Source organism: Ambystoma mexicanum, chromosome 4p (assembly GCF_040938575.1).
Source record: "Ambystoma mexicanum isolate Mex_15411 chromosome 4p, UKY_AmexF1_1, whole genome shotgun sequence".
Taxonomy (NCBI): domain Eukaryota; kingdom Metazoa; phylum Chordata; class Amphibia; order Caudata; family Ambystomatidae; genus Ambystoma; species Ambystoma mexicanum.
In genome coordinates, this window is record NC_090927.1 from 703,507,319 (window position 1) to 703,534,789 (window position 27,471).

The 27,471-nt window shown below is 48.1% G+C and overlaps 1 protein-coding gene across 5 annotated transcripts in view; it reads right to left on the minus strand.

Moving 5' to 3' along the window:
* Positions 1–20,451, minus strand: part of COL12A1 (collagen type XII alpha 1 chain) — a 296,727-nt gene extending 276,276 nt beyond the window's left edge. Inside the window, exon 1 of one of the 5 annotated variants that reach the window (XM_069606261.1) lies at positions 20,245–20,451. The gene's annotated coding sequence lies outside the window, so the exon portion shown is untranslated. Of the gene's footprint in view, positions 1–20,241 lie in introns of all 5 variants that reach the window. The other 4 variants (XM_069606259.1, XM_069606260.1, XM_069606262.1 and 1 more) reach the window with 4 other exon arrangements.
* Positions 20,452–27,471: the final 7,020 nt, after the last annotated feature.

Genomic DNA, 27,471 nt, shown 5'->3' on the forward strand with positions numbered 1-27,471 from the left:
CCCTGAAGCCAGCTCCTGCCTCTCATTATCAAGGGCAATGACCTGTCATGTCTAGGACTATGTGTTTACAGTAGGCAACCTCCGCAGGGGGACCCCATTCAGAAGGTATGAGAATGCTGTTAGCAGGAGACAGAAAGTCTGTTCTTGCCTCAGCTTCAAGGGAGACCTGCCGCTTTAATCAGGAACCACAGAGAGCTCCATTAACTAGAGAGACCTGTTGATCCACAACAGACAGGAAGAATGGTCAGACTTAGTATTACATGTTTTCATCCCTTTACCTTTTCTGTTGCAACGCACTGTGGTTATGAGCTCATGAGTAAAGGAAATTGTTGGTGGGGACCCAGGATTGGTTCATTAAGTTAGGTGTCGCCTACACCAATCACTCTGCCCCTTTTGGCTATAAAAGGGGTGGTTAGCCCCTTTTTTGGGAAGATCATCTAAGACTTTGCAAGGAGTAGCAGGAAGAACTCAGCATTGGACCCTGGCTGAAGGTACAGTCTGCTATACATCTTCCGCCAGTGAAGGAAGGCCAGGACCTCCAAGAGGGAAGCAAGATCCCCCCCATAACATCTCCCAAGAAACAGAGGGAGATACCGAAACCAGAGGACCCTGCAACATTTCCAGACCCAGTACCCAGCCAGCACACAGTGTGCCCTGCTGGGCTCTGCAGCAAGATCCCTAGGTGGGAGATTTTAGAGAGTCTCAGAACCAAACTAAGGATAAGGCAGCTGCCTGTAAAACTCTCCTCAGCTTTGGGCTGTCTGCCTTAAAGGATGATACGAGCCCAGTGAAGAAGCTAGGAGGAGTGCATCAACAACCATCTACCGATGTCTGCCTTAAAAGACATTTTCGAGCCTGTCCAGCCCAGCGAGCTGCAACCGTCTGCACTACTGACTGTTGTTACACCGCAGTCTCTAACGCCGTCTGAGACGCCTCGACCAGTGCTTCAGACCCACTGGCCAGCACTGAGACAATGATTCCTGACCCAGAGCCGATGTGTAGGCCAGCCTGCAGCCGTCCGTCCAGCATTGTTCGCCAAACTGCCTGCCGCCTGATACCCACAGCTTTCTCCCATCTTAAACCCTGTTGCAGAAGCTGAAAGGGTCCCTGAAACTGACTCGACACTGTCGAGCACCAAGGACTTCTACAAGCACAAGGTACATTGCGGTTCTGTCCCCCTGGTCCTTCTCCGAAGGCCCCTAGTGACATTGTATGACCCATTGCTCCCTTTGTGTTGAGACCAAGTAGCCTTGAACTATTGTGATTAATTGCTTTACCGATTACCCTCCTGTCAGTATCCAGAGTACATCCCTTTTCCTTCTTTGACACTGTCTGTCCTCTGCCTTCCATTACAGGGTGGGTTGTAGTTTGTAGTGTGCTAGAAATGTCTGTTGTGATAATAATAAAGTAGGTATTTGTATACAACCTTTACTGGACAATACATTTTATCATTGGGTGATAATTGTATTTTCGCTGTGTTGCAACTAACCAACGATACACAACCTTGCGGAGATAAGCCTGCCGTTCCGTCCACGTTACCAAAATTGGACAAGGAGGTTTATAATTTGCTTGTGTGTCCAAACTGTTCGGATGCCTTCTGGTGTACTAGAGGTGCGGGGCTGATTGATGGTTTAGAAACCGAAATACATCCCTGGACCACTGGTGGCCCAGAAGTTGATTCGTCACAGGCTTATGCAAATTTCTCAAAATAATAAGCACAGGATTCTGGGTATTTTACTGTCTTATCTCATCACGTGCTCCAACTACAAATGGAGTGAATGGAATGTCTCCAGAATGGAGTGACCCTAGCGATCAAGGATTTGAAATAGTTTGTACACAACATGGTATTAAGAAGTACAAAGTAAAAAAAAGAGCCAATTGTAAGGTCTCAAAATCAGCACTGTCCATCTTATAAGGGGCAGCTGTGATGTGAGGAGAAATAAATGTGTAGCTCGGGGAATGCTCTCTGCCCTCCAGCATTTCTGGGCAGTGCTGCTGTGCATTAAGTTGAACTTTATTTGCAATTCTGAAAAGCCAGCTCTTCCTTCAGTGGTCCAGAACTGCCACTTGTTGACAATCTGGGCATAGAAGCGAGGTGTCAGATCTCCCCTCCTATCCACCTGATCAGGTTTGATGTAACTAGTGGGCAGTGCAAGGAGCTTGCCTGGCAAGGGGGGCTTCATGTCATGTGCTCTGAATATACCTTCTTTCAAGACCTCTGCGTTTCCCATACCTGGCATGCGACTGGCACTGCTCCAAATCTGTCGGACTTTATTGGCCTTTTCACAGACCTCACGGGAGATCCCCTCATTCTCATTTCAGACCACCCAAGAGGTCAGTACAGTTGAGGCAGAGTCCTTCATAAGCCAAGTACACCTTGGCTATCATTGCCACTGGTCTCCAGATGTGACTACAAATGAAGAAATATGGTTTCCATCCGGGCTGCTACTAAAGAAGGTGGAGGGAAAGAGGCTTGTCCTTCTAATGACCAGGATTGCTCAGGGTGGTGTGCCTGAATGCCAGGTACAGGCTGGCCAATAGGGCAATAGGGCAATGCTAGAATAAAAAAACTTAAAATGCTGGTATGGCCCAGTTTTCTGGGTCAAAGTGGGCTACTTTTTTGCCCAATGTGGGCCAGTTTGATGAGCTACTTCACTATGCGGCTAGTAGTTCTGACCAGTGTTCCTTAATACGTTTTCTTTAAAATACACAATTTGTTTCACATTTCATCAAAAATCTCCCCCTTGGGTGATACTAACAGTCTGTCACAAAAGGAATGAATTGCCATTTGCAACTGTGGGCCACTTTTTCATTGGTGCTCGAGACAATTGTATGCATCAGTCCGACTCTGCTGACTGCACAAATCCAAAGGCAACCAGTAGATTGCAGGTTTCAATCCCAGCAAAAAGATCACTGTGCACATGATACATGCTGCAGAAGTGGGTGTTTAATCTGCACTCAAGTCCAGCTCCCAGCAGAGGCAACTTAGCCTCTCGACCGTCTAATGGAACAGTTCTGGCACTCGTCAATCGGGCTCCTGCACATTTACATGGCCAGTGCTGAAAATGTAAAATATTTAGTCAGGGAACCCTTTCCTCCTTGGGGGCTTGGGTCATGGAGAGGAGGGGGCGGGCCGTAGGGCGTGGCCCCAGGCAGGTCACAAAACACAGTGGGCCTCATTACAACTGAGGTGGAACGGGTTAACGGGCTCCGCTAAAGGAGGCGGACCCGTTAAACCCGTTCTGCCTCATTACAAACTCCCCTCGCAGGACCCGGTAAGTAACGCCTGGTCAAACCAGGCGTCCTTACCGGGTCCCGTGAGGGGAAGAGGGAGCAAACAACGGGCTGCTCGTAATCGGCCCGTTGCTTGTTCCCTCTCCCATTGAGCCCTATTGGGGCTCGAATGGGAATGGGGAAGGTCCGGGCCTGGGTTCCTGGAGGGAACTCCGAACTCGGAATAGCCTGGTAATTCCCCATTCAGGGAACCCGAACCCGGGCCCGATTTTGGCGACAGCCAATAGCGACATGGCTACCGCCAAAGTCGTAATGAGGCCCAGTATCTCTTCATAGAATCCAAGCCTGGCACTTTGCATAAAAGCAGAGTATTTAGGGGAACATAAGCATGTCCACAATTTTACATTTGAAAGATGTCTGATCGTGTGTCAGCCAGAAACCCTTCTGTGTGAGTATTGGAAGTTGCACTCTGCTCTTTTCATTGGTCACAATGCTCATCCTAACAGAAAAAGCATAACAAGTAAGTTTGCAAATTGCAAAACATATATGCCAATTTGGGCAGCTGCAAAAACCATATGTGAGGATTTGGCTGTCTGCATCAGTCTCTGAAGAGCTCGCCTTAATGACATATCGAGGAGTTTCCTGGACAACCCCATTTGGACCCAGGGACGTCATTTCACCAAAATGCCAGGTGTAGTGGAAGTGACATCGCAAAACCCTTGACTGCTGATTGCATCACAGGAAGTGATGTAATTTGACCTCGCCCCAAAGTGACATCACGGGAAGCAATGAAACACAACCTTTCTCCCTATGACAAAACAGGAAGTGGCATCACATAGCATTGTTTCTAAGTACACTACGAAAAATATGGTTATGATATCACTAATGTGATATACATTTCATACAAGAAAGGACCCCCATATTTATTGTTAATATCAGTGTGTATAGGTCCATATTACCGTGAATGCATGCAGATGTCCAAGGCCAAATGATAATGATATGTTATTATATAGCACTTATGCTTCAGCGCTTTATACAGAACAAATATTCATACAATATCACCCAACCAGTGCTGGTACTCATTTTTCGACCTCAGAAGGATGAAATGCTGAGTCTGCCTTGGTGGGATTCGAACATGCAGATCACACACTAATCACAGCAGCGAGCGCTCAACCCACTGAGCTATCTCACCGGCTATAGTAAAATGAGCAATTACATGTCTGAATGTTCTCAAAGTCAGAAAGCAAATTACACTCTATAGTGGATGCCATTTAACTTGTAACTGAGATTTAACAGCAGGCCAGTTAATCTACAGGTCCGGTGCAAAGTTGGCAGCATGTCAAGCCTGGGTGGATCTACTTTTCAGGCTTCAGAAGTGGTAAAATAGGGAAAGCAGCGCACTCACACGACATCCCATACCGTGGGCAATCGTTACATCATACATGCAAACAAACTTGCTGAACAGCATGCCAGGGAGATGGGAAAGATAGACACATTACAACTGTGGCACAATGAAATCAATGCCAATTGATGTACTATGGTCAAATATTCCTACACTGTACACAAGCTTTTAGGCACAAGGATTTTGTCAAGTGACCGAGGAAACCAAGATGAAATGTCTTGTGATGATCGCAACAGAGACAACAGCAGAAATAAACATACTATAACTGCAACTTGCAAAAGCAAAATACATAGTCCGAAATGGATGCTTCTCCTACTCTAAATTCTTTTTGGAAGTTTTTGTCTGCATTGTGAATTTGAGGTATTTATGAACTGACTAAATCCGTGACTCACCCATTGAAGTGTGCCTGAAATAAACGTTTAATGAGTCTAGCAGTTATTGTATAGAATTCCAGAAAAACAAATTATTTATATTCCTATTTTTTCTTATTTAGGGTCACTGCTCAAAGTGTTACACTTCACTTGTGGAAACCCCTGTTTTTTTAAGAGGCCTGAACAAGAATGTCAGACACTGCAGAATAAAAAGCCACATGGCACCAGGCACAGCCCAGGAGCTTCCATACAATTATTATTTTTTTTTATTGTTTTAAAAAAGACAATCTTTTAGAGTTAGCCAGGGAGACCACACAGCGGTAGCAAGGGAGACCTCGAGGGTCGCAGTTGCGACCCCTGGTTACCCCCAAATGACGTTCCTGGTTGGCCCCAGGACGAGCAGAGATGTCTGCAAGGTAAGCATGTATGTGTCCCTTTTTGGCAATATATATCTTTTCTTCAATTTGTGCACGATCTTGACTATACGTGAGTGGTCACTTCCACGCATACATTCACTTATGTGCCCTTTGCACAGATGGATGACCCCAGGAGGATATCAAACTTCTTTCTGTACGTGGATACTGACACTGCAAGTGTTGACCCCACACACGATCTTGTGAGGTGAGATAGAGCACGAGTTTCATGCCAAACCAGGCTTTTGACATAGTATGCACTATATTGACATCCTAACAATAGCATCTCCTCATTTTCCTTTTTAGCTCTACATATGGGCTGCTTGAGATCTTTTTCATTTGATAAGACTTTGAGGCCAGATTTGAGTACTATTGAATATCACTGTAGATGATTGATATAAATCAAGAAACTTACACATTGTCCATTATTTTTCTTTGACATGCCACAGTTGTATGAACCCCTGATGAAGAGCATCTTTGCTCGAAACGCGTTGGGCATTTGATTAAAAGAAGAATTGGCGCGGGCGGTTTTCATTAGAATATGCTGCTGAGGCTTTTTCATCGGCACCCTATTCCAGTGAATAACTTATTTATGACTCCCCAAGAAGTCCTTATGAAAGCCTCCAGTATCAATTCTACACTTATACCGATCATTTAGAGGAGGAAGGATAGCTCAGGGGCAAAGCGTTTGTCTTGGAAGAAAGACAAAGCAGTGCAAAACAGGTGTGAACTCCGGTCCCGCACTTAGAAATCACTCGCTGGTATTAAGCGCATTATAAAAGAACCTTTAGAATTATAATAATCCGCAGACCACCAGCCAATCTATCAGAAAACATTGAAGCAAATTAGTGAAGGTGATTAGAAAGTTGGAAGTGTAAAAATCATGCTCAGACTGAACCATGAAAAGATAAGATCCTCCTAGCGGGTGACCACTCCGAAGATGGATTAATCTCCCGTTGGCTACTAATATGCACACGTACCCACTATATGACTCCCCAAGAAGTCCTTATGAAAGCCTCCAGTATCAATTCTACACTTACACCGATCATTTAGAGGAGGAAGGATAGCTCAGGGGCAAAGCGTTTGTCTTGGAAGAAAGACAAAGCAGTGCAAAACAGGTGTGAACTCCGGTCCCGCACTTAGAAATCACTCGCTGGTATTAAGCGCATTATAAAAGAACCTTTAGAATTATAATAATCCGCAGACCACCAGCCAATCTATCAGAAAACATTGAAGCAAATTAGTGAAGGTGATTAGAAAGTTGGAAGTGTAAAAATCATGCTCAGACTGAACCATGAAAAGATAAGATCCTCCTAGCGGGTGACCACTCCGAAGATGGATTAATCTCCCGTTGGCTACTAATATGCACACGTACCCACTGCCTTTTCATGCCGCAAGAGTGAGAGTAATTAACGAAAGGCATTTCCTTCAACCCGCAGCTCTTGCGTGCAATTTCCACCTTGCGATAGATATCATCCACTCCTTGCCTTCAGCATTGTCTGCTGGCAGCGAGGGCCCTTGTGCTCTCAGACAGCAAATATGTGACAGGCAATTACACCACAACGCCAAATTCACAAAGCATTTTTCCGACAAGTGTCCGCCAAGTGCTGACGCAAGTGACGAAAACAACAGGTTGAGTTTGGAGGGATTCCGCAAATGACTCTGCGTACGGGCAAATCACTGATGTGCAGATGTACATCTTGCATCCAGGCACTCGGCAGGAGGTGTGTGATGAACAGTTGTGGGTGCATGTCTGAATCAGTGATGGGTCTGCTTGGCAAAGGGAAGACCGCACTGAGCAGCACTTGAGTAAGCAGTCCCCTCCCGCTGGAAGCAAGGGATCCTGGACAGAGCATCTGTTGACATCCTTGAATGTGCCCTAGAGAGCGCAAGACCCTGTCGCCGAAGTTCTCATCAGAGCTTCCAAACAAAATACACCACCTTGCTTTAAGGTCACTCCTCTGGCTTCCTGTCTGGCTGTGCGTCAGTTGGAAGGGCGTGTGTACTACTCACTGGGCTGTCCGTTTATCAAGGGCCTCTTTAGTGATCTGGACATTGGCTAGGTATACTCTGTGCCCACACACATGTGTTCTTCTTAAGCCTCTCTTTTACATATTTCAGAGCTTAGGAATTCCACCCGGTGAACGTGCAGGCACCATCCTTCTAGAATTCACTAAGAAGCTGGGTATTCCATATGCAATTTGTATATGATTGATGATTGGTTATTTATAACGTGATTAATACCCAGAGGTTTCTAAGCTGTTTCTCTGTGTCGTTTTGCTTCCAAGGCAAGCGCATTGCCCCTGAGCTATCCTCCCGAGACTAATACTAATACTTGTACTAATTCCTTCTGGCTCCCTCCTGTCTCTGAGAACTGTGGGGATTGTATTTTGCAAGAAAATAAAATATAACATTTAATGCGTGAGTAACATCTCTTCTCTGTACTTTAAGTTGGGCAATACCAACACGTATCAGATGCACTGTTTTATTTGTAATTTTAGAGGTCATGTGCTTTTTCAGTAAGGTGTCCATACTTTTAGTGGGACCGCGCATGTACTTCTCAGCAGCGCTTGTATATCTTTAAAAGGTCAGTTATGGAGGCATTGCCAAGATGGCAGATGGATAAGGCCTGACTCACAATCAATGTCTGTTCCTCGCTGCCACAAGCTCTGCCCAGCAAGCATCCTTGAAAACAGTTTAGCTTGGCGTGGGATCTCTTTTAGTTAGCCTCCTTAGTGACAGAGTTGATACTATGCATCATGGAGTAGCCTGGTATCCATGCCTTACCTTAAAATGGCAGTAGCCAGCCAACAGAAATTAAGACTTTCAGCTTGATTTTCTGGCTAGTGAGTGAAGGATTTACCTCTCTGTGGCTGAGAAAAAAAGAAGACTGAGTGCAGGTAATGGTGGCTATTGTCAAGCAGGGACACATTTCTGATTACATATCACGTTGATTTGCCAGCAGGTGTTTTTTCAATGTCATTTTTTTTCAAAAGAAATACTTCGACAAAACTCATTTAAATATTTGGAGGGGGTGGGGTAATAGATTACAAGAGATGGGGAGCAGGGTGGGGTAGGGTTTATTATATAGCGAAGGTGCGCTTGGGGGGGGGCCTCCCCAATAATAAAATACATTTTGATGAGTTTTTCAAAATAATGCCTTTGAAAAAATGGTGTAGACAAAACCTCAGGTCAGCAAAACAACATAAAACTCTGAATACATTTCATCACCAACCAGAATATTTTGCTTTGGAGCTCACAATCTGAACCCCTGCCACCCTTATAAGAAGCAGGTGTGCCTAACGCACTGCAGCAAAGCTTCAGAAAACATTGATGAAAGCCCTGGGCCACTCCCTATGTGCAGGAGGTCCTGAAAATGCCTGCATAAGGAGTACTACCTGGGCCAGGGGCTTAGTGGTGGTGGTTTAAGGATGTTTGCATGGGCTGCAGGCTGGGCTCTAGATGGTAGTTGGTATACTCTCTCCCCTGCTGTTTCTGGACCTGTCGGTGATCTCTGTAATGTTCTACTTCAGCCGGGGCGTGGCTCAGTAGCTTACTGAAGGCATCCACTCGCTCTGTTGCGTCTCTGAACATAGAACACACCAAACATTTTCTGTTCAAAGGTGCAACTAGAATCCCAAATCTGTCTGGTTCCAGATGCGGGCCAAGAAATTTGCCAGAGGGGGCACTGGGACCACCAGGCATCTCTGAAGCACATGAGGGAAATTCCTTGCACGATACCCGTGTTTACTTCCTTGGGAACAGGATCTCCTGGCAGTAGACCAAGTAAAGCACAGGTAGTGATGCATTTGCAATGCACAGGACACGCCTTGAAAGCAACAATATCATCCCTAAACAATGTGCTCAGCTCCACCCTGAAGGATGAAGTCAATACTCAGTGGTAATCAATGAAAAAACAAAGGACATTGAATCAGTGGGAGTGGACAAGAATAAGTGGAAAAATCAGAGGAAAATCTCTGATACCAAGATGGCAAATCTAAAAAAACAAAACGTACTGTTGCTACAAGAAAAATGTGAAGACCTGGAAAACAGATCCATGCCTAACAAGATCCAGATCAAATTCCCAGGAGAGGGCTCTGAGCTCAAAATCCCAATTGCCTGTGTTCAAGAACTCTTTGCCTTATTGGTTGCCCATGCAATGGGTGATCCTGTCAAAGTAGATAGTGCACACCAGGGCGGCAAAGTGACATGGGATCCTAAATTGCCTACTAGAAACATGGTGGTCAAAGTCCCTAATGTCTGCACGAAAGAAGCTCTCATATCTGCAGCTTGACGCAAGGATGGCCATCCAGTTTCTTCACAGTTTGGCACAAGTCTACCATGGTATCTTGCCAGTAATGTTAACCCACAAATGCCAGCTCAACTTAGTCATGAAAGCCTTAAGTAAATGTGAACTTAATTACTGATGGACCTTGCTCATCAAACTACAATATTGGCTAGACAACAGGAATCTCACAAGTTCTTCTCTTGCGGAAGTGAGGCGAAGGCTGGGCTTGGGAAATGACGCTGGCACGGGGAGGCATGTAGATCCTCACCATGAGAAGGGGCTTGCTCTTCAAAAGGGACCGCTCCAAATTGTCAGAAGAAACATAACCAAATACAGTTGGCAGGTGGAGCGTTAGCTGTTGAAAATCTGCCACAAAATGCATGTAACTTAACCTCGGATGGGGAGTTCCATCAGATTCACAGGTAACGAGGCACGCGTCAGAATAAAAGAGGCTGCTAACTTTCCTCATGCCTGGTTTAGCATCTACTCAGCTTAGGTGACTGGTGCTGTTTCATGTGCTATTGACTGTCAGTTGGACCTTATAACTTGGGTCCGGTTATTATGATTTAAGCTGTTGTGACTTGTGATTTCCTGGGTTAAATAGTTCATGTCAATTGGCATATGTCACTGAATCCCGGGAATATATCACCCTTTGCTTCAGTATTCATTCCTACAGCAATGATATGATATGATAGGTTATTTATAGCACGCTTAATACCCAGAGGTTTCTAAGCACGGACCTGTGGATCGAACCTGTGTTGCTCCGTGTCGTCTTGCTTCCAAGGCGAGCACGTTGCCCCTGATCTATCCCCCGAGACTCAATGGGGTGTACTTTCTTTGGGGGAGCGCAACGAGGTTGGGGGTGGAAACAATGCAGTGGTCTAGAGATCCGGGAATGGCTTGCGCCATGGCAGTATACTAAGACTCGAGACAAGTAGCTAAATGCACGTGGTTGAAGGGAGGTTAGGATGGTTCATAAATAGTACTGAATTGACAGTTGTTGCTATGTTTCTGCAACTCTCTGCAAATCATCACAGGGTAGAGCGGGTGAGGGCAACTAGATTGTGGTACCTGTGCATGGACGGGGAGCTACAGAGCCATATGATTAAGCAATGGTCTTTGAATCAACTCACTGAATAAAAGTGTTAAAGTCCTCAAGGAACTAGGGGAAATTAAGGCGGAAGTAGTATGTTTACCAGGAGCAACCTTAAAATGGTCTGCTCACGGAGGCTTACATGGCAGAAAGTATCCCTCAAAACTATTGGTGGGCAATGGGAGAGAAAAGCCGAGGTATCCATATTGCTTCACAAACAATTTCGTTTTGAGTTGACAGATAAAGTGAAAGATACGAATGTCAGGTTTGTCATTTATGTGTGGAAAATACACGGGGCACCCCTGATGATTGTCGCAATGTACGCCCCGTTTCTCCAGGCTTGTCTAGATGCACTGTAAAAATGTGCAAAAGGAAAGGTTATGTGTGATGGGGATTTCAGTCTCCTAATGTACCCTGAGAAGGACAGATCTGCCCATTTGCAAGTCACTGTGGCTGTCAAAAAAAAGGTCACCATGGTCCTTGTTGACTCCTGGCAAACGTTTTCCTGGCTGAACCAAGATATACCTTCAATTCCCATGTCCGGACATCTTACTTGAGGATAATCATGGTGTGGTTGACTAAATGAAACAGATATAGGGTTTATAGATTTACACGCCATGCCCCATTTGTATTGGAACTAAGGGTGACAGGTGGGAGTTCCCAATGCGCACCATGCGGGCTGGAAGATTGCCTTTTCAAGTGTTGACCTTAGAAGAAACACTGTGGCTTACATCATAAATAGAAGAGCTCTTCTCCCTTCCTTCTACCCTGAAAGTATCTGTGCTGATATTATGGGACACTATCATGGCAGCTCTAAGAGGCAAATGCACTATCTTAGCGGGTGACAATAAAAGGCTTATGCGTCTAACTGTGTCCCAGCTAATAGAGGAAGTGCGGGGACTCAAGGCGTAAGAAGGCAGGGTGGTCCTCTCATCTATGAAGAAACTAGATGGGGCCAGGGCAGAGCTGAACACACTCCTCACCAACCAAGGAGAATCAGAATATATAGAAGAGAAAAGGAAACTTCTCTGAACATGACAACTAGGCAGAGGGGATTTTGGTACAGAAACTGAAAGGGCAGCCAAATGTAGTGTATATTCAGACCATCAAGAGGCAAGAGGGTACTGCAAGGGATCAAATAAGCAAGTGTGCTAAACGTAACCAGTTTTACAGCACACTCTCGTCCAATGAAAAACTTGATTAAGGGGGGGCGCGGATGAAATATTCGAGAGGTGCCACTCCCAGTCCCACGCCCCAAAGAAAAACAATCTCTTTAATTGTCTATAGTAGACAGAGAGCTGATAGAGACCCTTAAAATAATAAAACCCCACAATTGTCGTATGGACAATGGCTTTGCAGTCCAGTTGTATATGATCTATTCTCATCAGTTACTCCTGATACTGACAAAACCATACAATGGATTTGGAATGGAAGGCCGTGTAGTGGACTCAAAGAATCATTCCAACATCCATCTGATCCCAAAGTCGGGAAAGGAACCAACCCAGCGTGTGCCATATAGGCCAATTGTCTTAATAAAGATTGAGGTGTGCAATTATACCAGGATTCCTGCCAATTGATTGGACTCCATCTTGCCAACTCTGATTGACTCTGACCAATCTGGTTTGAAGCTACTTTGATTATATATGATTGATCTGGCACTTACTGGACAAAACTGAAAACTATATTGCTTTCTATAGATACAGAAAAGGCTTTTGAACGGGTAGACACGCTACCCGGAGAGGTCCCTCCTCCAGTTTGGATTTGGAAATGGAATGAAACTTATGATCCTTGATAATTTCAGGAAAGCTTAGGCAAGACTGGTAATTCATGGCTTCTACAAAGAGAGCTTTCGGCTTGGAAGGGGGATCAAGCAGTGGGGGCCTGTATTCCCACTCCTCTTTGCGATGGTAATGGAAGCATTGGCTGCTGACATGAGAGGAACACAGGGCTCACAGGTGACTAGCGGCCTAAGACTTTGCATGAGATCTGCTGATGCCATTATAGATGATGCCATTTTAAAACTTGCGGAGCCTGCGGGATCCCTCTTCTCTCTAAAGGCCAAAATAGAAGACTTCTCCCAAGTCTTGCGATTGGAGGTTTATAGAGTCAAGGCAGAAATCCTGAACCTGTTTCTTATACAGGAATCGATAGAAGATATCGTAGAATGGCAATCTACTGATGGATCAAAATCTTGATTAGAGGCCTGAGCCTCAATTAATATGGCGAGAATATCATCCTTATATAAGGTGAACTATTTGGCCCTCTTGGGAAGCAATAGGAAAGATCACGCCAGAAGTCAACACTTAGACAAGATGAATATCCTGCCCCGTGTCCTTTCCTATTCCCAAGCCATGCTGATGTTCATCCCCAGAGTAAACATTTTAACACCATTAAAAAATGTCTTTGTTTATGAAGTGAACACACTCACGCTGATAAATGTTACTCTGATGAAATCAAAATGGAATGGTGGATTTGGCCGGCTGCATCTACTTCAGTATTTTCTGGCTACCCAGGTCAGGCTGCCAGCGCAGTGGATGAGGGTAGAGACAGATGGGCAGTGACTCCACCTGGTACAGCTGGTGGCTGGTAGGTACATCTGGACTCATCACCAAATTTGCCCTACATACCTGGAATGAACAGGTGCAAAGGTATCGGGGTGACTTACCGCTCACCCTTCAGTCTGCTTTTGCACAATCCTGACTTTACACCAAGTTTAGATTGTAATCCTTCCAGACGATGGAGTGGGTTAGATGTTCAATACTGGGGGGCCTTTATATAAAAGGTACCACCAAAGAAAGCTACAGTGTGTGTGATTCTGAGTAACTCTGCTCTACATTTAATGTCACCTCTAGTGGTTTTTCATTTGTACTTATAGAAAAACAAGGTGTCATTTTAATTAGAAATGACTTACAAAGTAGTCAATAACAGAGTGCAGAGGCAGTCCTAGGATACGGTTCCTTTGCAAGAGAGCATTGTGGGATTGAATAATGTAGACCAGGTGGTGAATGACTTTGAGTGGCCCTGAGGGCAGAATGTAAGAGAGTTGGCTCGGGCGGGTAGCTTGGAAAGGAGGGTGGAAGAGTTTGTGGGAATCCTTCCACTACTTGCAGGTGAAGTTTGAGTCGCGGTTTGAAAAGTTCCACTGAAGAGATGGCTTTGATGGCTGGGGATGGAATTCCATTAGCGGAGCAAGAAGGAGGCGGCGCAGGGAGTGAGGGCAGATGGGTTATAAAAAGACAAGGAGTGTAGAGCTTGAGATGCAGAGTACAGTGCGCTGTGGTGCGACAGGGATCAGCACTGCTATACTTTCAAATGGACAGCGCCTGCAAATCTCATCTGGTTCTTTTATGCTTCATTATCAGCATTTACTTGCAGCACTGCTATACTTTCCATAGGACATTAAGAGGCAGCCTTCCTGCTGAACCGGTGGAATGGCTCAGTGGCAACGCGCCTTGTCTTGGAAGCAAGACAACACAGAGCAACACAGGTTCGAATCCTGGGTCTGTGCTTAGAAACCTCCTCAGTAGTAAGCACATTATAAATAACCAATTACATTCATATTACATACATTTTAATGGGTTTCTCCAAAGAATGTGCAACACATGCACTTGGAACATCAACAGTGAGGAAGAGGAATGTTCTCACTGCATAGGAATGTTCACATTTACTTAACAGGTGCTGCTGACTGCTCCCTGTATTACTTGAGCAACTTAAGAATACCAATGTGACATTAGCACAGATTACTAAAAGGGCTTTAACATTGTAAAGGTATTTTTGGTATTGTGTCTGTGCTCAGAACAAGGTGCATGGCTCTCCCACTATTCTGCATAAACATTCCAAAGCTACTAGAGCAAAAAACAAGGAGTGGTAAACCTGTCCACTCTGGTCTTTTTAAAGGAAGTGGGCTCTCTGCTAAACTCCTCCATTTCATTAGCTTTGTTATGAGAGAACTAAAGGTCTATGTAGCCAAACATAAAAACATAAACGTTGAAAGAGGACTGTCTGAATTCTCCTTTTTTCACCCCACCAACAATATGAAGAAAAGAGTTTCTAATCCCTATGCCTCCATGTTGACCTTCACAAACACACCCTTAAAAATACATGATAGGTGGCAGACATTTCTTACTTCCCAGGCCACCAACCCCACACAAAATACAGCAAGGCGTATTGGTGTGTGCCCTATTCTTCCCCACCCCTCTCCTGGCAAAGACCACAAATCCCCCTCTCCATGTTCACACAGTGCATGGGCGAGGGACCCTCCAATGCCGCCGATCATCTTCAGTTAGGGCAGGGAGGCGAGCACAAGAAGAATTCTCTACTGCAGCATGCTGTGGTATTAAGAGGTAAGTGGATCTAAAAAACCCATGTGTGTTCCCTGTCCTGCCCTTAGGCAGAGTGAGGTCATGAAGGAGAGGGCAACCAAAAGGGAAGAATGTCCATACTGGCCCCCATCCTCACCCCCCCCCATCAGCGGTCGTTCCCATGGTGTTGTCCCAGAGGATCAGAGAGGAGAATCCTGCTACCACATCGCATGCCACACCCCGCGTGTACAGGCGCGGACTGGCCTATAGGGCAATAGGCCCATGGCTGAACCAAAAATGCAAAATGTTTGCATGGGCCAGTTTTTGGGTCAATGTGGGTCAGTTTGATGTGTTAGTTCACTAAGCGGCAAATACTTTTGACCAGTGTTGTTGAATAAATATTCTTTAAAAAGTACAATTTGCATCACATTGTATGAACAAAAAAAAACCTTGGGTACTATTCAAACAGTGTCACAAAAGGAATGAATTCCCATTTGCATCCGTGGGCCACTTTTTCGCTGGTGCCCGAGACAATTGTATGCCCCAGTCCGACCCTGGGTGTGTCCCGCCAGCAAGGAGTCCTTTGATCCAGTTAACCATGGACCTCCTCACAGTACCACTCATGTCATGAGCAAAAGTGATGCTAGGCTTAGCTGTGTTGAAAAACAGACAATAAAAATCACTTCTTTTGGGTAAAGTGTGCATGTTTGTGTTTTTTCACTGTAAGTACTTTAGCATGCCCTTATCCTAAGTCCCAGGCAATGGTTTTCTTGGCCATGATGTTTTTCTCATTCATACCATCGTCCCCCCACCAGGGTGTATGTGCTGGCCCTACAGAGCGGCTCGGAGAGAAGGGCTCAGAGGGAAAGATGTGTGTTCCTTCTAGGCATTGAGCTTTGCTAGGCTCACGTGGTACAGTGAAAAAAGAGCTAGCGCCAAAAAAGGCTAGAAAATCTACTTCTTGGATGTTGCGGCTTAGCTACAGAAGCCTGGCGGGGAGGTCATTCTTTGCATGGCGCCTCTTGTAGGTGAGCAAAGACCATTCCTGTGGCATTAAAGTTTAGTAATGGTGGCCAGGGCATGTGATTGACCCAGTATGAAGACACAAAATGTGTGTTGCTTCCTTCGTGTGTTGCACGTGCTCTACTGTGATTTGCACCCTCACATTTTGCATGACGATAACCCATTGCAAACGTCAAAAAGAAAATCCAAAAGAAATTCTACGTGTGGTCCCACCAATGAGAATCCAGACACTGAATCTGTGTATTTTTATGGTATGTGCTGTTTGGAATCTGGGTGCATGTGGAAAATGTGTCTATGCAGACTCTGTGCATAAGTGTGGGTCTAGATGGAATCTGGGTCTAGATGAAATCTGGGTCTACATGGAATCTGGGTCTAGATGGAATATGTTTCTAGATGGAACCTAGATCTAGATTGAATCTGGGTCTACATGGAATCTGGGTCTAGATGCAATCTGGGTCTAGATGCAATCTGGCTGATGCAGAATCTGGATCTGAGTCTAGATCAGTGGTATTGAAACTTTTTTATCCCGAGCCCCCTAGAGTAAAAATGTTGTTCCTGAGTCAGCCCTGGAGGGAAAATATTGCTGCTAATATATTCTATTGAAAGCAGTCACCGTACACCTCTTGGAAAAACCTCATTGGGGTGCCACAGTGCACCCCAACCCGCGACTGTCACACACTCGAACACGCACAGTCTCCCTATCCCTAAAAGACTCCCTAAAAGTTCACTTTTTTGTAGTGTATTTCTTTCCACTTTTCTACTCAGAGATATCACTTTCCCTGAATGCCCTCATTTGGAGGATGTGCCCGCCGCGCACGGCTGCTTGGCATTGTGAAGTCGCGGCTCGAAAAAACGTGCACCATTGTCTGCCCAACCTCCTGGAAACAGAGGAACTCTTCGGGTGCCTCACAATCGGACCCCCCTAGTAGATTATTGGACAGATGTATCCCAAGGATGCTTCCCCTCCCCCGCCCCCTGATATGAGGTGTAATTCAGTACACAAAATCTTCCACAGATAACACCTTGTGTGGCGTGCTGGCCAAGGCGCCGACCACACGAGGACAGTTGACCCTGTACTCCTTAAACCCTGTACTCCTTAAATCAGAGGGGGCGGCAGGAGTGTCATTTTGCCCCTGCGGATATTCTGCATGTATGGAGGCGACCAAATATGGAAACAGAAAAAGGGACGGAAGACGGTGCGGTGTCGCCGGACTTCCGGTTCAGGTTCCTCTCCTACTGGGCTGAGGTGAAGTGAGAAGGCCCCTCATCAATGGACCACTTGAGACTTAAATGAGGGGTGAGGGGGGCAAGTCAAAGCTGTGTGGCAGTTGCAGAAGGAGGTGGAGATCCAGAATGCAGAGAAAAGATAGCTCAGTCTGTTGGGCAACTGTTGCTGAAATGATATATGTTTAGACATGCATGGGAATCCTATGGCTTTTTTCCAATTCTTGCAACAAAATGAACTCTAAAATGGGTTTCGACCTGGGGATGTGTACGACTCCGTCGCTTCGCTCTCTGTGGGAATTTCTGCCCCCATACCGAAAATAAAAAGTTGGCGCCCCTGGGTGCGGGTATATCCCCCTCTCGCTGTGAGGCTATATGCGCCCCCTCCTGTTTGCAGAGTGCTACTCCCTTGCTTCTAGCTCGGTCCGCACTATAAACCCCTGCACATACATACACACCCACCCATGCATGGAGGCGCTAGTGCGTAGAGCCAAGCCTTGGCCGGCCTGTTCGCGCGCATTGTGCACTGTGTGGCGTTGGTCGGTCAGTGCTCTGAGCTCCGCCTGACGTGCAATGGGTTAAAGGGGGTGGGCGGGCGCGGCAGCTTCACACGGAGAGCCGAGACCGCATGCATGCTTTTAATTAGGGGAGCTCCGGGAGCAGCCATGAGCTCATGCGCGCGCGGCAGCGCTGCCAAGTGCTCCCGAGACGCGGAGGCCGCATGCACCACCGCAGCACGGCGGTAATTAGGTGGGGGGCTCTGGCTCATCAAAGCCCGGGAAATCGCCCGTCTTTGCGGCGGCGGCGACGCGTGCAGGCGTTCGGCTGTCGCAGCCTCTGCAGAGCCATGGGCAGAGCGGCCCGGGGCTCTTCACCCGGCTTGGCATAGTTACTACCCAGGGGCGCCAGACGCTCCTTATCTGTGTGTGAAAAGTGCGAGTTTTTTGCTGTCCGCTAGCGCGTGTGGGGATGTGCCCGTGCATCACCACAGGGGCACAGAGGGTGGACTTGTGAGGTGTGAGCATGCTACAGAAAAAGATCATGCACACCACGTGAGCCCTGCTCCCCGCCCCGCCTGTCGGTGGGGCCAGGAACTGCAAGGTCCAGGATAACCCCCCCCCCCCCTCCCACCCCGAGTGCTGGCGGAAAGCCGGTGCGGGAAATAGCGCCGAGAGGCGCAGTCTGCAGCACAGCACGGGGGGGCACGGGTGGGTGCACCCCAGGCGTGCGGGTTTAGGCAGCCCGCGGCCCCAGGTGGCATAAGGCCAGGAGCGCCTTCTCTCCGCGCCTCCTGAGTCCTGGCTCTTGCACAGGTAGATGGCCAAGCTGTTAACCCCGTTGCTGTCAAGGGGAGCCACCCGACGGCATCCGTGTGCGCACGCATCGCATCGATGGCGTAGATTCCTGGTCCAAGGTGTAAATGCTGCATTTACCGCCCTTGCTGGTCCCGCAGTGCCACCTCGCGACTGGAATCCAGGCACAAGCCACCGACAAGTGTACGCCATATATGTGTGTGCACAGAGACTTCGCGAGGCACTTCGAATATCCATGAATGCACATTGTCCACACATTTTAAAAACAAGCAGAACCCCAGGAGCTTGGGAACCCTGGGGTGGATGCTGGGGCATAGCGCTGTTCTAGGTTTCCCTTGGGAGCAAGGAGTTTCCACTCGGAGGAAGCAGGCCCAGGGCAGTCCCTCCCGCCCTCCGTCTGCTGCCAGAGGTCCGGGGTGCTGCGTCTTGCCCGCCAGGGCCACCCGAGCTGTCCGCGGACTTGCCTCTATGGCTGCTGCATAATGTGGCGAGGGGGTAATAGGAAGCTCGGCTGCAACTAGGCGTCTCCTGGCCCAATGAGTCTAAGCTACACGCCCTAATCCATTCCATATGGGTCTGGAAGTGGGAGCACCTCACTGCAAGGTCTAAGTGGGATAGGTGGTGCGTCCTGGCCCAGTAGAGGTTTTGGGGTACAAAGGACAGTGCTTGCCCCCACCATGGCCTAGCTAAATTAAGATAATTACCACAGCCTCATATAACAAACACCCGGGACCATCCTCGCCCCCCGCACGGCTGCCAGCCGCGCTCTCGCACCACGGCTGCTGGTCTGTCACTGTGTGCGGCGGCGGCGGCGGCGCTTTCCGCGGGGTTTACACTCATTCCGCGCGTCCGGGGGGCCCTCTGCGTACTCTTTTCAGACATGGCGCTCTGCCCGCCGTGTGCAGGCTTCCCGTCGCACTCCCCGCCCTGCCTCTCGGGCTTGCTGGGCGCCCCTTTACTGCAGCCGCCGCGCCTCTGTGCCCGTTATCTGCGCCCAATTGCGCCAGTGCGCATCTATCTATACCTGTCCCAGAGCGCGCCAGTGGCTTCCTAACCGCGCATCTCACGGAGATATATGGACTAGTCCTAAATACTGCCAACTGGCTATATATTTATCTGCCCTTCCTCTAATCCCCCTTCCTTGCCTCAACGTGCCTTGAAACACTTGTGTATAGGCGCATTACAAATGCCATATCATATCATATACTTATTAGTGCGAACATTGGTGTATACAGTGATCAGAACATCCTTTCATCCGCCCCATCTATCTATCTGTCTGTCTCTCGAAGCACCGCCTGTCTGCCTATCGGTCTGTCTATGTATCGAGCTATCTTCGGGCCTCTCTGCCGATCTATCTATGTATCTGTCTGTCTGTCTATCGATCTATTGACATATCTATCTATCTGGCTATTTAGCTGTCTGTAGGCCTCCCTGTCTGCCGATCTATCTATTCCCCCCCCCCCCCGCCTGTGCGCTGGGAGTGATGGAAGGGCTGTGTGGCAGCAGAAGGCTACTGGGTGCCCTGCGCCTACTGGAGGTGGGTGTGGGGTACTCGGGTCCTGCGGGGTGAGGGTGCTGCTACCTGGGCTCCGGTGCTGGCTGCAGGTCGGATTCTTGCTGCGGGATCCCCTCCGCCCAGGGCAGGTCAGCAGGAGCCAGTGATGGTGGGATGAGATGGGACCGGATGCCTGTCCGTCCGACCGTCTGTCTGTGCCAGAGTGGTGCTGTGCCCAGGAAGCCGTCCTCTCTCCAAGTGGGACGAGCCTCTCCCAACCTGCTCCTTAATAGAGGGCTGTCCCCGGCCGTCGGAAGCTCTTACGAAACGGCACCGGGGTAGGTGGACCTGAGTGATGCTGCAAGGGAGGGCGGGGCAGGGGCAGTTTGTGGAAACTTCGGCATGCCTCTCTCAGCATTCCTGCACCGTGATGCGCACCCTGTCCTGGTGCCAGTGGGGGAGACAGGGGGGAGGGGAGGGGCGCGCAGGGGATGCACCCCCGTGGCCCATGATCAGGTCTGGTGGGGGCTTTGGGAGGGGGAGGCGGGACTGCACACGTCTGGGAGTGGAACCCTCACCCGCTTCAGACACATTTTTTCAGGTTTCCATGAAGTAATTGTCTGCGTATTTCCTTACCCCCGCGTAAAACTCACCCCCCCCCCCCACACACACTATTTCCCTGTCCAATATTGTGACGCTCGGCCTATTGGCCGCAATCGGAAACGTTTGCAGAGACGCGGTCCGGTCCGCGGACAGTTCGAGCGGCAATGCTTTTCTCTAGCTCGTGTGTCAATAGAGGTCACCTCTGGGGAGGTCCCGAGGGAGCCCCGTACTGCGCCACCCTGCCCCTTACAGATGTAACGGCGCAGCAGAGTACAGCAATGGGGTCCGTACCCAGGCCTCGAAGAAGAGAGAAATACAAGGGGGCGCTGACCTCCAGAAACCCATCTGTTAATATGATTCCTGCCCGAGCAGAAGCCCTGTCCCGCTCTGCCCCCTGCAGAGGTACAGGAGCGCTCTGCCCCCTGCAGAGGTACAGGAGCGCTCTGCCCCCTGCAGGAATACAAGAGCACCGCAGGCTCTTTTGCCGCTGCATAAATGCCGGTGCCAAAAACAACGCCGTTCGGAGCGAACTGTTATTAAACCTTGGATTAGAAATCAGCTCTGAACAGAAGCCACCAGTCGCGCGCATGCGGGGCTCTCTTATGCACGAGGGACAGGCAGACTTCTTCGTATTTTGCAACATTTGATTTTAACGCCCGAAACCATGTCCAATGCAGTAGAATGCCCTGGCGCAGGGTGTCTATGCGCTGCACGGGCAGCACTCAGCCTGCGCCGCTCACAGGAGCTGCAGCAAGCACTCAGCCAGGCCGTGCGGCCCGGCCCAAGGGCCTCACCCCTGAAAATGGACCGAGTGCCGGGCTTCAGTGCCGGGCTTCAGTGAGCTATGGAGACACCGTGGCAGGCAGTGAGGTGTGGCCACGGCGGGCCAGTGGGAGCCCGGGCGCAGTCTGTGGTCCAGAAGAGAGAGCGAGCATTGCCGTGCACATCACGGGAGGACATGCTTGTGACATGACAAGCCGGGCCACCATTTATCATCGGTACATCACATGCGGTGTGAGGAGTGGGCTCAGGCAAAGCGGGACATGACATCACCTCCACTAACAAACTCGACTAAAACATGTGTGTGCGGGGTGAGCCCCCTCCTCCCCCTTTCCAGTACACATTAACAGACCGGGCGCGACTCTTTCATGAAACCGCAAGCAGGCTATCCCGCTTAACGCAAAGTCACAGGGCGCCCCATGTCTTTGCGCTGTTGCGCTGTTGTGCTGTTGCACTGTTTTACGCTTCCGGATATCACGTCTTAAATCGTTATAGCTTATTGCCATTTGACTTTTAGCTCTACCTCAAGAGGATCTAGTTTCTTTTAATTGTCAATTAGCCAATGTATACAGCGATTTAGACTTCTATTGTCTGTTTTTGTGAACGTGTTGGCACACACCGCAACGCAATAAATACGTATAATGTAAGATCGGGGCGCAGTCAAAGGGGATAACAGGCTACATTTATATTTTATATACTTAGAATAATGTTTGAAAGTATGTTTGTGAGGTGTATATTATGATGGAATGAAGTATATGTTTTTATTAATTAATAATGTTTTTTAAAAAATGTACATTGTATACAAGGTATGAAATTGTTGTGTAATAATATGTGAAACATTTTTACTGTAGCACACCAAATAAAATGAAATAAATAAATACATGTCACAAATTCATTGACACATTTAAACATAAGTGTTCTCAAGAAATGAACATATTTTGTATGGTACAAAAAATGTCCCTCAGCTCGGTTCGCCTGCATCTCCCTGAGGCAACCCCTCAACTGAACGACCCCTAACACCCTCCCCTCGCTTAACACAAAGAACGGAGTAAACTGCTCTCACCAACAGCTTAATGAAAGTCCCAGCAGCATAAGGCCCCACAGCTCACTGAGCCCAGCGCTGTTCAAGCTGCAGCGGCCGACCACAGCTGAAGCAGTTCCCACAACAGCTCAGTGAGCCCACAACAGCTGGAGAGAGGACCTGCCTCCCGCCGAGAGTTCCATGGACTCCTTCCTGAAGCCTTATGAGGCTCCTACCAGCGAAGACACACCAACTCCCCACATGACACCTGAATGAATGCATCCACACAGCTCCTAGAAACCCCCCATCCCCGTTGCCCATAGTTCAGGGCACACATCCAGCAACTCAATGAACTTCCCCCATAATGAAATGACCAATCTCAACTAATCAATGAGCTCTTCCACTCCCAGCTCAATGAACCCCCAACTTCTCATCGGAACCCCCATAGATCAAAGGACACCCCAGATTATTGACTCCTCCTCCCACAGCCTAATGGGCGCCAAGAACTTCTAAGTGAAATTCTCCCCCAACAGATTTATGAAACACCAACCTTTGAATGAGCTCCTCCCCTTCAGTGCAAGCACTACCCTAACTTTTCAGTGAACACCCCCCACAGCACAATGAACACCCCCAAATGTCTCAATGAACTGTTCTCCGCACAATTAAAAGGACACACCGACGTCTTAGTGTACCCCCACACACAGCTCAATAAGCACCTCAAATTCTCAATCGACTCTAACCCCAGTCAATGGACAACCCCCAACTTCTCATTATTCCGCACCAGCTCAATGACTACCCCACCTTCCCGGTGAGCTCCCCCCCCAAGAACTCAAAGAGCACTTCAAATTCTGAACAGACTCCCCTCCCCACCACTCAATAAACACTTGACTTCTCACCGAACACCTCCAGTCACAGCTCCCTGATTTCTCCACAAACTCCTTTCCACAAAATCTTTGGAAACGCTCAACTTCCGAATGAGCGCCTCCCCATCACCTCAATGAGCACGCCCAACTTCTCAAAGAAATCTTCCCCCCACACCAACTACTTAATGCCCCCCCACATCTCAATAAACACCTCAACATTCCGAATGGACCCCGCCCTCCACATTTCAATGAATACCCCAATTTCTCAATTAACTCCCTCAGAGCCAAATGACTACCCCTCCTTCGCAATTAGCTCCTCCCAGAGTTCAATGGCCACCCCAACTTCTCAATGAAACATATCACAGCTCAGTGAACAGCACAACTTCCCAACCCCCCCCCAGCTAAATGTTCACCCCAAATCGGTGCCGACCCCAGGTATACTAGCGCCCTCCCTTCAAATTTGTGAGTGAGAGGCAGAGCGCGATCACGCCACAAGGTTGCATTCTGGTATTATTTAAACAATACCAGAAGGCAAAGGCGCAGCTAGATGTTAAGCATCAGTCAATGACTTTCTAATAGTGAGTGACTCACTAATATAAAGTCTTTGACTGATACTTTACATGGGGCGCTGCAGATAAAGGACGCCAGCTCACACAACGCAAAGTGTCATGTAATTTACATGACGCTTAACATTGTGTGGGCTGGTGGCGCCCTTTATCTGCAGTGCCTCTGTGCCACCGTATCACTTGATCGCCCCTTGAGCCAGCTCTGCCCCAAATTCTCAATCAACTCCTCTGCTTACAGATCAACAAACACCCAGCTTCCAAATGAAACCTCTCACCACTCAATAGAAATCCCAACTTCCCAATTAACTCATCCCCACAGTTCAACAAACGCCCCAACTTTTCAATGAACTTCTCTCCCCACAGCACCATAGACACCATAATCTATCAATGAATTCTCCCCCACAGTTATATTGCCACCCCGACTTCTCATTGAATACCTCCCCTCACAGCTCAATGACCCCCCAATTTCTCCAAGAACTCAAACCACAATGATTGATGAAACCCCCAACCTCTGAATGAACACCTCCCCCATCCGATCAATGAATGCCACACATTGTCAATAAACACTCCCCGAGCCTTAATGAATATCCCATCTTGTCCATTTGCTCCCCCCCACAGCTCAATGAACACCCCAACTTTTCAATGAACTTCTCCCTTCACTGCTCAACAAACATTCCAACTTCTCAACAAATGTCTCCCCCCACAGCACAATGGCTTCCGCAACCTCTCAATGAAGTTCCTCCTCCACAATGCAGTGGGCACCTCAACATTTCCATGAACTCCTCCCTTCAAAGCTCAATGACCACCCACAGTTCTATAATTGACTCCTCCCCCACAGAATAATGAATCCCCCACCTTCTGAATGCACCTTTTCCCCATCAGCTCAATGAATACCCCAACTTGTCAATGAACTCCCCCTTTAGCTCAATGAATACTCCATCTTGTCAATTACCCCCCCCCCACATCTCAATAAATACCCCGCTTTCTCAATTAACTTTCTCCCTCACAGCTAGATGGGCACACCAACTTCTTAATGAATCCCCACATCCCAATAAACATCTCTAAATTCCCAATAGACTCCTACCTATGCAGTTCAATGAACACCCCCAAATTCCCAATTAACTCCCCCACAATCCAGTGACTACAACAGCTTTGCAACAACCCCCCCCCCCCAAGCAGGCCAATGAACAAACCAACTCAATGAAACCTCTCAAAGCTCAATTGACAGAACACACTCCCACTAACCCATTTCCTCCTGGTCCTAGGGCATCCCAACATCTCAATGAACTCCTCCCCCACAGTTTAATGAAATCCCCAATTTCTGAATGAACTCCTCCCCCATAGCCCAATGACTACCACTCCTTCACAATGAACTCCTCCTTAATAGTTCAATGAACACCCCAACCTTTTATGGAAAATCCTCACAGCTCAATGGACACTACAACATCTCAATGAGTGACTCCCCTCACAGCTCAGTGAACACCCCAACTTTTCCATGAACCCCTCTATCCACAGATTAATGAAACCCCTAACATCTGGATGAATTTCTCCCCATCAGCCAATGAATACCCCAACTTTTCAATGAACTCCCCCTAATCTAAATTAACAACCCCAACTTCTCAATGAACACCCTGAATTCTCAATGGTCTCCTCCCCCCACAGTTCAATAAACACCCCAAATTCTCAATGAACCCCCATGCAACTCAATGACTATTCCACCCTCTCAATGAACTTCTCCACCCACAGCACAATGAACTATGGTTTACTGAACTCCAGCTTCAACTAAGTATTCATCTGAATTCCAGCTGAAAAATAGCTATTCAGCTCCGGCTGAATAATGTCTCACTATTCGGCTCCAAGCCGAATAATTTGGGCCTCATTACAAGTATGGCAATAAGTGGTATAATTGGCAGTAAATCCATTAATGCCAACTTTACCACTATGCCAATTCATGACTTCCCGAAAAAATCGGCAGTATTTCCCCCCGCGGAAATTTCTCTGGTGGAATTTACCCCAGCGGCAATTCCTTCAAGAATTGGCGGAATTATCGGCAGGCCTACTTACCTCCAAAAACCCATTTCCACTAAATCACAAGTCCAAAAACAGTGGAATTAACTCCAACAATCAGCGGTAATTCAGCAAAAAACACTGCACACTTACCTCCATCAAAAAGGTGGCAGTAAATGCATACAGGTGTCATACATCAAGGCACAGGTGCACCAGAAGCACTCAGGAGGAGCATAAAAGGGCCACACCTCCCCCAACACACATCCAAGCAACATGCAGCCACAAGCAGACGTCGATCATGGGATCCACAACCTCTTACTATACATCCAGCTACAGCAGCCTGCAAGACCACAGCAGGGAATGAGACAGGCACTACAAAGGCGCACGAGATGTGTGCTGCGTAGGGCACCCATACCACGTATCCACCCATCCCCACTGACACTGACTGACAGCCAATTAATGGCCCTATATCATTTGGACCGTCCCACCATCCCAGACCTACTCACCCTGATCCAGGACGATCTCCAGAGTAGCATCGGAATCAGAACTGCCGGCTCCCCCTGCCCCTGCCAAAGCTTATGTCCGTCCTACACTTCTGTACCACAGGCAGATTCCAGCACACTGTAGGGGCACTGCATGCGATGTCCCAGCCCACTTTCTCAAAGGTGCTGTGCCAAGTCCTGGATGCATTCATGAGGCATGCCCATCAGAAAATCTCCATGCCCTTCACCCAGGCACAGGTGCATGCAGCAAAGGCACATTTCTACACCAGTGCCCATTTCCCCAACACCATAGCGACATTGAGTTGCACCCATGTGGCATTGGTGCCTTCCCAGGCAATGGAACAGGCATACCGGAACAGGAAACAGTACCATTCCATGAATGTCCAAATGACATGTGAGGCAGACCTCACAATCAGCCACCGCTGCACCCGGTACCCTGGTGCCCCACATGATGCCATGCTACTGAGGAACAGCACCCTACCAGCGTAGCTGGGCACACACAGAGGACAGCTCACCTGGCTTGTGGGTAAGCAGTAGTCAACCCAAATTCCATAAATCACTATTACACACATGGGGTACATAATGAGCAGAAATGTGACACAACTACAATTCCAATGAAGCCACAGTAATGCACAGAAAAGGCCAAGAATCTTGGCTGACCCACCCCAGTACACAGACTGAACTCATGTGACGACACATGACATCCTGGCATGCAAGGCAGCAGAACGCAATCACGGCACCCAATCAAACACATGGAGGCATGGTCATGCTCCGTACATGGCCCACTGCCACATCATTAGTGACAAGTGCATTGGTTATGATGTCGCATTGGCGATTTTAGCAACATGGATTTTGCTAAAGTGGTCTGTCTGTGGTCTGCTGCAGAGTCTTTTCACCACTACGGCCATTGAGGAGCAGCCTCTACACCTTGCTGTGTGCCAACGTAAAACTGCCATGGTCCGTACGGGGCC